This window comes from Pinus tabuliformis, chromosome 6 (assembly GCF_031772625.1).
Source record: "Pinus tabuliformis cultivar Carrire ecotype Pingquan chromosome 6, CPIR1, whole genome shotgun sequence".
NCBI lineage: Eukaryota > Viridiplantae > Streptophyta > Pinopsida > Pinales > Pinaceae > Pinus > Pinus tabuliformis.
In genome coordinates this window covers 624,358,640-624,367,733 of record NC_142292.1, presented here as the reverse complement: position 1 = coordinate 624,367,733, position 9,094 = coordinate 624,358,640, and the positions used below count along the sequence as shown (strand labels likewise).

The 9,094-nt window shown below is 33.5% G+C and overlaps 1 pseudogene; it reads right to left on the bottom strand.

The window, feature by feature from the left end:
• Positions 1-5,211: 5,211 nt before the first annotated feature.
• Positions 5,212-9,094, bottom strand: part of LOC149260166 (bidirectional sugar transporter SWEET3b-like) — a 4,227-nt pseudogene continuing 344 nt past the window's right edge.

Here is a 9,094-nt window from a genome sequence, read left to right as displayed (position 1 = left end):
TCTTCTTATAATATTTGGGTATTAACTTTCCTCATCAGCTCCACTCAAATTATAGCATCGAGAAAAGAATTATTGGAGGTTTCAAAGCTTATTATGTGCTAGAAAACAATTGTAAGGCAGTTGATCTTTTCATTTGAAGTAAAAAAAGTTCCTCTTTGATACTCTCATCATCTCTGTTATCTTATAGATATGTGAAGTTTGGGTGTGCAGTATACCTAGGGAGTTGTGGAGAAATATTGAGATGATCCAAAAGCAGTTCATAACCTACAACCTCAACATCAAGGGAAATACTCCGTATCATATCCTCTTTATCGAAGTTGGCCTGTCCCCCATTGAAAGTGCGACTATGTTTACATATCTGATGTATAAGAAGAATCTTCACAATATGGAATCCAAGAGGCCCCCAAAAATTGCTTCTAACATTAGGCAAAACCCACACATGTGCCCCAAGCTTGGGTGGCATTAGGATGCTCAGTATTTTCTAAAACTTTGGGGGATTAAGGAGGAGATCATCATGGGAAGCAAGGACAATATCAAAGATACCATTAACCCCAATTTTAGGGACAAGATGTGGGATGTTAAGAAGATGGAGGATAAAAGGAAGCTAAGGTACTATAAGGAGGTGATCAACCCCACCGTTGATAACCAAAATTATCTCTCTATGTTGACTAGCACTAAGAGTAAAATTAATATTGCTAGGATTAGAAATAAATCTCGTGAACTTCAGAGTGACACCAAGCGATCGTCTACTCCCAAGACTCCCTAGGATGATAAAATTTTCCAGATTTGCAATACTAAGAAGGTGGAAGATGAAAATAACTTCCTTCTAGAAAATCATGGCTTCCCGACACAATAATGGGAAAACAATGGGCTCGATGCCGTAGATGCAAAAGTTCAAGTTCCCTCTAGCTATAGAAGTCAAATAAATTATTAGCTATCCCTAAACATTTAATAACCTTTTAACATAAGTGACAGGTAAAGTTCATATGATTTCCACAATTGTACAAGGTTGTTTTTGGTTGGAGTTAGAAATGTATTAATTGCTTCTTTTGTATAGGTTTTGGTAGGTTATGTGGTGTTTCAAGTCTAAATAAAGTGATAGTTATTAAAGCATGTGAGTTAAAGTTGATATAATTATTATTAGCATTTTAAAGATTCTTCTAAATTGTGGAATTCAACAACATTGTAGTGTGTTATTATAGGATGTTGTTGTGACTTATCTAGTGTTTAATTATTATAGCAACTTAATTTTCTCCTATCTCTCCCATAATGGTACCAGGCTAGGGAATTTGAAGAATCCTCTACCTAAGAATGAATCACGCTCTTGTAGAGTTGCTACCCCAACCATTGCAGATAATATTCTCTACCAAGAACCATAGTCGCAATACTCGAGCCCCCATCTTAAATTGTAGTCACGAGCCTACAGCCTCGATTGTAAGCCAACTCCCTAAGTGTTTCCATTGTGATCTTGCGTCACAATAGTCACTTTATCATTTACAAAAACTTTTAAGTGACTCAACTTGATATTGATAGGTGTTTGAACAACAGCTGTTGAATGAACCATTTTCATAGAAACCTCTACCGTTTTGAGCAAGGGGCTACCATCATATGTGGGAAGCCAGCAATGCAACAAAGAAAGAAATAGAGAGGTAAACCAAAACAATGGTTTGTAAACCCATTTCCATTAAAAACGCCCTAGTATAGAGGACCATTTTCAAAATCATTTGAGAGATACACCAAATCAAGGACTTTGGAAACCCATATCCATTAAAAACTCCTAGTTATGTTACTTTCATAGACTCTTTTGTTGAGGGGGCGATGAGAAACATTTGGTATTTGAGGAAGCCACCATATCGAAAGGATGAGCATTGTGAGCCCTAGTTGTTTGCTAGAGTGGAATCTACAACTCTCATTTGTTTTGCATATAAATTGTAATTGTTTGAAGGTTTTTTGCAAGCTCAAGACCATGATAAATATTGGAAAATATCATATTCATCAAAGAATGGATATTTTTAGTGGTCCTTATCTTCCACCCCCTCCTATTTTCTTTGGTAGAAATTATGAATTGTGGGAAATTAAGATACTAATAGATTATTTATGGGAATTTTTTTTGAATGGGTTTGAAGAACCCTCAAGCCAGGTAGCCTATGAGGCCATGACTCAAGGTTAGAGGTAGAAACTTGAAGAGAACAAGGAGTATGAAACATCATTGTTTCTTATTCAAAAAGGCTTGGATGAGAGGATGCTTCCTAATATTGCTACAAAAACCACATCCAAAGAAGCTTGAAATATTCTACAAAGGACATAAAGTGAAAATGTCAGCAACACCGATCAAGAGAGGATTGCAGTTGTTGACGAAGTGATTATTGTGACAAAAGAACTAGAGGATTTTGATATTGCAATATTAATTTAAGAAGTCATGGAAGGGCCTATCGATGTAGAATAATAAATGTAAGACATGAAGAGTGTAGTTGTCATAAACAATATAAACAAATTTAATAAAGAAATTTTCGAAGAAAATAATGATTTTGTATGAGATGAAGAGAGAAAACATGGTGAAGAAAATGAAGATACACATGTACATGATGAAATTGAAACCACCTTTGTTATAAAAACCCTTTTGCTCCCCCGATGTAGATATCACTATATGAATTTGTTTATCTAAATTTACGTAAAAATTCAAATGATGGTTGGGATGTAGGAGTCGACATGGATTCAGAATTTGAGGAGGAAAGGTTGCTTGTGCAGTGTTTAAGGCAAGTTAAGTGCACCTCATAATTGTACCTTACATATCCCATGACAAATTAAATGACATTAAAAATAGATAGTAAATTTTTGTGTGGGCAACCTAAGTGGTGGAAATTATATGAACTTTACATGTCACCTATGTTAAAAGGTTATTAAATGTTTACGGATAATTAATAATGTATTTGTCTTCTATAGCGAGAGGGCAGTTGAACTTCTGCATCTACGACATCGAGCCCATTGTTTTCCCAATATTCTGTCGGGTGGCCATCATTCTGCCATGCATTTGTCTCCTAGGATGAAGTGATAATAACCAAGCAAGCATTCTTAAGAACATAATATAATTTTATGGATTATGAAATTTATGATCATTTTAACTGAAAAAGCAGAAGCATTCAGGTAGCATGGAACTATAATTAAACTGTATGCTACAATCTACTAGGCCTTAGGGGATGATAGGAAATTAAGGAAATGTGAATTTTGATTTTTTTTAATGGGATTCAGGATGTGGGATTTGGGATTTAAATGTTGGAGAGTGAACTCTCTTATAGATTGGAGAAATCCTGAACATTTTTTTTTGCATCATAATATGTTATGAAATGAAGTTCCAACTAAGGATCTTGCATGTTCGAATTCAATGACATGAATGTATTTTCAACAAATATACGTGCGTTGCCTTCTGATTTTCAAGGTTTCTTTCCAAAGCTGTAAAGTTTTGGAAATTGTTTTTTCATTTATATTTAAAATGACTTTATTGTTAACTTTAAAAAAATTGGAATTTATTCCTTTTTTTTTCCATAAAGAACAGAGATTTCAAGTAATTAAAATCACTATTTGCGAACATTAAATGTTGAAACCACCTCAAAATAAAATTTAAAATGATTCTGTTTTTTTTTTAATATTTTTTCATATTCTCTCTAGAGAAACAATAGTTGGAATTATGGACTTAGAGTCTGTATAGAAATAGTATGTTTTTAATCTCAGCTATTGTCCTTGAAGAGAAAAAAATGTAATTGTCTCTAAAGAGACAAAAATGAAAGTCTCTCTATAGACAAAAATGAAAGTGTCTCTATAGAGACAAATGAAACTGTCTCTTAAGAGGCACTAATGTCTCTATCTTTATAGAGACAAGAATAATATATGTTCTATATTGTCTTTATAGAGACAAATTTTTAAGACAATAATTTTGAGAAACCCGCTTAAACACAATAATTAAGACAATACACAAGTTTCCTTTTTTCTCAAGTTAAGACAATTGACTCGAAAATTGTCTTAAATATTGTCTGAAAACACCCCCCACATGTAGTAGTGTGGGTTTACAAACCCTTGATTCGGTTTATCTCTCTATTGCTCGCTTTGTTCCATTGTTTCCTTCCTACATATGATGGTAGCCCCTTGCTCAAAGTGGTAGAGTTTTCTCTGCAAATGGCCCATTCAACAATGGTTTTTGAAACACTTCCCAGCATTAAGTTGAGTCACATAAAGTTCTTATTGATGATGAAGTGACTACTGTGACTCAAGCTCACCATGACAACACTTTAGGGAAGCAACTTACAATCGAGGCTCTAGGCTCGTGACTACAACTTAAGATGGAGCTACAGCTTAAGATGGGGGCTCCACTATTACAACTATGGTTCTTGGTAGAGGCTCTTAAGTGCAATGGTTGGGTAACAACTCTACAAGAACATCCATCATTCTTAGATAAAAGATTCTTCAAATTCCTTAGCCATAGGAGGAAATTAAATTGCTATAGTAATTAAACACTAAATTAGTAACCATAAACCCCTATAATAACACACAACAATGTTGTTGAATTCGACAATGTATCATTTTTTTTAAATGCTAATAATATTTATACCAATATTAATTCACATGCTTTACTAACTGTTAATATTTAGACTCTAAACTCCACATAACCTACCAAAACCTATATAAAAAAAATAATTAATACATTTGTAATTCCAAAAAAAACAACATACTGCAGTTGTGAAAATTATATGAACTTTACATGTCACTTCTTTTAAAAAGTTATTTAATGTTTAAGGATAGCTAATAATTTATTTGAGTTCTATAGCCGAGGGCATTTGTCCTCTTGCATATGTTACATCAAGCCTACTGTTTTTCGCTTTCCATTATTCTGTCTGGCATATTTCAGTCATGATTTCGTCATGCATTTGTCAGCCATTTGTTTGAAATTCGAGTTTGGGCGTGCATCGCATTCGAAGCTGAGAGTTGCACTAAAGTTGCTTTCGCTTTACGCATATGGATACCCCAAATGTTTTGTGCTTCGCTGGTTCAAAATTTAATTAAATTCTATGATAATAGATTTAAATTTTACATTCTTCTATATAGATATCACAAGATTTACGGACACTGCACAAGATTTACGGACATTGCTGAATGACAGAAATGGAAACTGGACTGTTTTAATAAATCATAGAGTCCACAGAATTTTACATGAACTTATCACACTTCGGTATCATGCACTGACTGAAAGCCCGAGTCGTAATTCGATATGGCTGCACACTAGCAAGTGTGTAAAATAACGAAAATACGATGCAAATTTTATCGCAGAGGATAAAGAGTTTGGTCGGCTTCGGCCAAGTCATACATTCAACTGCATTTCGATATCTTGGTCATCCAAGGGGCATTTTGGTTTTTCCACGTCGCTCCTCTCTTTGATAAAGTCCCGTTGTTTGCCTCCATCCATCTTTTCGTTTTCAACGCGTTGGCTCTTTTTGGCTCGATAAACACAGAATAAAATCATCTGAGCCAACCCTAATGGCACACCGACAAAGTTTGGTGCCTGCAAAAACAAAGTATGATTCAGTTGTAGCTTATAACGTCAGTGAGAACAAGAAACACTATACGCCAGAGGAATTCTCTGATATAAAGTAGTAACCTTACCATGATGATGATATCCTTGCTAAGAGCGCCATATACCATCCAAAGCACACTCCCAAGGAAAGCAAAGAAGGAGAAATAGAAGCTGGGCATGAATTCCACGCTCTTGGTTTGAATTACCGTTCTCTGCAGTTTAAGAAACTCGGTAAGAAATATTAACAATAAATGCCATGTTGTACACGTAACAATAACTAAATCTAAACGATGGATGCGCCATTATAAAGAGCTAATGCAGTGTAAAGCTTACAATTACAGATAGTGGAGAAGCGTAGAGAATGGCAGTTGCCACTAATCCTGCAGTTCCTACAACGGCCTTCCTTTTGTTGTGATCATGGACAGCCAAAAAGGAAGTTATTGCAATAGTTCCAAACACCATCAACACGCCTATAATACCTTGGGTTTAGGTGGAGCGAAAGTGAGATAGATGCAAATAAAGCAGCACTCAAGTAGGAAGCCAACAGCATTGACAACCATAACAACAATGTTTTCCCACCCATTGCTGATTAGAGGCGATCCATACCACGTGTACAGAATGCAGTTGTACAACGCTATTGCGTATGGAAAGCCTGAAAAACTCTCCGTACTTCTCATTTGGATCACCTTCTTGAATGTGGTTCTGTTCAGGGTTAAAATATTATCATCGTTTATTAATACCATGAGCCTCTCTGCCTTTCTCATCTGAATAACTCGCTTCAACCTAGTACTATTCAGGGCGATTACACTAAAATAATATCAGAAATTAATAATATGGGTTATGCGGTGATAACTATTACACTTACATTGATGCTCCGTACATAAGAAGAGCAATGGCACTTCCTGTAAAGTCATGTAAGATTAACCAGACGCTGACGTTACTATATAGTTCAGCTACAGTTTAACAGGAACTAGAATCTAAACATTCAATCTATACGTCCAACTTGAAAACTATGACGTTTATAATAACAGAAAAAAGAGAGCTAACATAATATTGCGGAGTACGGTAGCGTTGACGAACCTAAAATGCCAGCCCCTAGACGTACAAAGTTATTCATCGTTTCTATGTTCTGGAAACGCGAAACTCTGTGTCTGCGGGATGGTTAAACTTAAAAGCGAAAAACGAGGGGGTGAAGATACTATAGTGTGGGGTGCATACTTATAGCTCTGGTGTAAATTTTACTTCCATTCGTTGAAGGGTTCCGGGAACGTGATCTCTGCGGGTCCCTGCACGTATATTGTCACCTATTCGACAACAGAGCAAAAGACGAGATGGTAGCATAAAAATATCACAAATGCTGGGTAAATATACGAGTACAGTAAGGTAAGAAAACATAGATCCGCATCGATTATGATATCCCACTAGGTTAGGTTCATCTGGTTTGGTTCGGTTTTGTTTAGACTAATTAGGTTTCCAATTTTCCCACCTAGAAAATTATGAAAATTTCCATATGATTTTGGTAAAATTAGGCAAATTTTTTTGTAAATATAGGTTAGAGTTTTCGAGCTCTAAAATTTTGGCCGCCCATAGTTTTTGATATCTAGCTCTAAGATTTTGGTGGCTCATGACTTTTGATGATACTAAATCCATTTACATTATCAAAAACACAATTAGAAAGCTTTAAAATTTAGGTGGCCATGAATTTTTTATGTCAAATTCCAAAATTTTCATGGCCAAGAATTTTTGATGTCAAACTCCAAAATTTTGGTGGCCCAAAGTTTTCAATAATACTAAATCCATTTTTCACATAAAAACAATTAGAACACTCTAAAATTTTGGTGGCCAAGAGTTTATGATATCAAACTCCACAATTTTACAAATGTCTAGGGTTTAGTGTCCCAGATTTTAGTTTATTGTCTAGGGTTTGCTCTAGTTTGGAAATGCCACTCAGTGCTGCCTTTAGGAATGCTTTGATGGTTGTTGCCTTTTAATTTCCCGTGGCTTTTCTTTACGTCATTCTGCCTAGGTACGCATAAGCATTATTTTCATTCAATTGGGAGTTTAAAAATGTTTTCTATTCATTTTTATTATTTTGGTGCCTTTATGTATGGTTTTTTACCTTATAAGCTTATAATCCCAATTAAAAATATAGAAATCAATAAAACTAAGGTTTTGAGTAGTATGATATCCCCTATATTATATTGTAAATAATAAAATTTATTGATGATAAAAATAAGAAATATAGATCAAAAATTTTAATTAGTTTACATTTAAATTTTTTGAAATAAAATTTATGTAGCTCAAATTAAGTATATATGTCTTCCTCATTCTTGATGAAATATCAATTTGACTTAAAATCTTAAACTAATCCACTTTAAATTTAAAATCATCATAACTATAAATTTTCTATGTCGTCCAATTAGTTTCAACATTATGCTACATTTAAATTAAATGGTTTACATACTAATTTTTTAGAACATAGCCTAAAACATTGAAATGTATTTTACTCGTGATATACAACTACCAAGTAAAATGGGTTATTTTAAACACTCAGCATAAAACTATTAAAAAGCATGTTATTATAAACCTAAAAATTTACGTAGTCCTCTCATTATCCCGAAAACAAATATTCCTAATCATAAAAATCATCATTTCCTAAATCATAAAATCTAATTTTCCTAAATCATAAAATCTAATTACCCTTTAAGTATTGTACATGCAACACTCAAACAACATGAAATGTAAAGCATGAAAGGATATAAAATTCTAAAATCACATAGTTTGTGTTCCCTGATGTCATTGAAAAAGGTAAGGTCGCGAGAGTGTAATTGAGCTCTTATCCGGGAATTATATCCAAGTTAAGGTGGTGAGAGAGTAAGTGAGCTCTTATCTGGGAATTATAACTAACTTAGCTCTTATGTGGCTATAAAAATTATAACTAAGTTCTCTATTCTCCAAGGTAGGCATGGGATTCAGGGTAGTGAGAAAGAAGGCGAGGTAGCATAGTTCGCGAAATGGGTAGGGTAATAGCCCAGAATATTTGATTTGCGTCACCCCCTATTTTGAGAAAATAGTTATGGGATAATAAAGAATAATATAAGTATATGCTTATGAAATTAAGGAGTCCACCTTAAACATGTAAATAATATCAATGGTAATATATAGTATATTATATTATATTTCATTCTGAATCAGTTTTATGTTACCATCATGTTACCCACTAACAAAGTAAAAGCTATTCCATGAACAATCGTAAAAGCTATTACACAAACAATACAATTTTTCATGTGATACATACTATGATAAATGTAATTGATATATTATATCAATTATATTAATAAATTTGGTTGAAATATTGATAGATATTAATGATATAAATTTAATAATAATTATTATATTATTATATCCATAATAATAAAATAATATTATAATATAATATAATATAATAATTATAATTGCAATTTATAATAATAATTAATAATAATATAATAATGCAATTGTAATAATATTAAATCTAAAGGATTTTTTTTT